Raw genomic sequence first — 959 nt, forward strand, 5'->3', positions numbered from 1 at the left:
GTGAACCCCGAGTTTGTCTCACACCCACCACCTGCTTTTGGTTTATAACCCCTACAAAGGATCTAATAAATCCTTGATGTCTGTGTGCGCAGCCGCCAGAAATTCACATTTCTGTAACAAAAGGTAAAATATTAGTGCTTAAAACCAGGATGGGACTAATAAGAACGGGCGCTGCGGCGCTCCTCAGGGCGTAGGGATAGAGCACCCCGTGGCTGTGGCGCTGGCTGGGTCCCAGGAACCTGGGGGGGCGTTATCCCGGCAGCCCCGGCTGCGGAACGGTCGCTGCCGAATTCTGCACGCGCTTGGGGAAGACAAATAAATGGCTCCGACCCGGCGGGCGTGTGTTTCAGTCCCTTTTTAATGGATTTGTTTTTAATTATCCTATCTGGGGAGAGAGAGGAAATGTCATTGGTGCGCTGCCGAACGGCCGGGGGGTCGTTGGGGTCAGAACCGGCTGCGCTGGGCTTTAGGGGAAGGTATCGGGGAGCTGCTCCTGGAGCAGCCAAAACGCCTCCGACGGCCCCGGCTTCCCTGGGTTTCCCCTGGGATGATCCAGGGTTTAGAGGAAACGTCTCGGCCTCAAAGCCCTTTGCTGAAGGCTCTGAGGGTTTGGGGACGAGGGGGAGCCTTGGGTGGGACCTTCCTCCCAAAGACCCCTCCAGGCAGGGGCTGAAGCGGGGCAGGGATTCCGCAGCCCCTTTGTCCGGGAGGTTTCCCCCCCAGGACTTCATCTCCCACCTCCAGGTAAATCAGCTTCGGTCTCTCGTTGGCACCAAAGGAGATAAAGAGCTTTTCCCGCCCCCACGCGGTGCACGGAACCGGCCTCTCCTCGGCGCTGGCGCCGGGGCTGCGGCACCCTCAGTGCTTGACGACGCTGGGGGTGATCATCTTGCGGAAGGAGTAGTACCTGCACTCCGCGGGGGGCACCAGCTCCATCACCCTCGTGCTGATGTTCTCCT

Source organism: Eurypyga helias, unplaced genomic scaffold, assembly GCF_000690775.1.
Source record: "Eurypyga helias isolate BGI_N326 unplaced genomic scaffold, ASM69077v1 scaffold34789, whole genome shotgun sequence".
Classification (NCBI taxonomy): Eukaryota; Metazoa; Chordata; class Aves; order Eurypygiformes; family Eurypygidae; genus Eurypyga; species Eurypyga helias.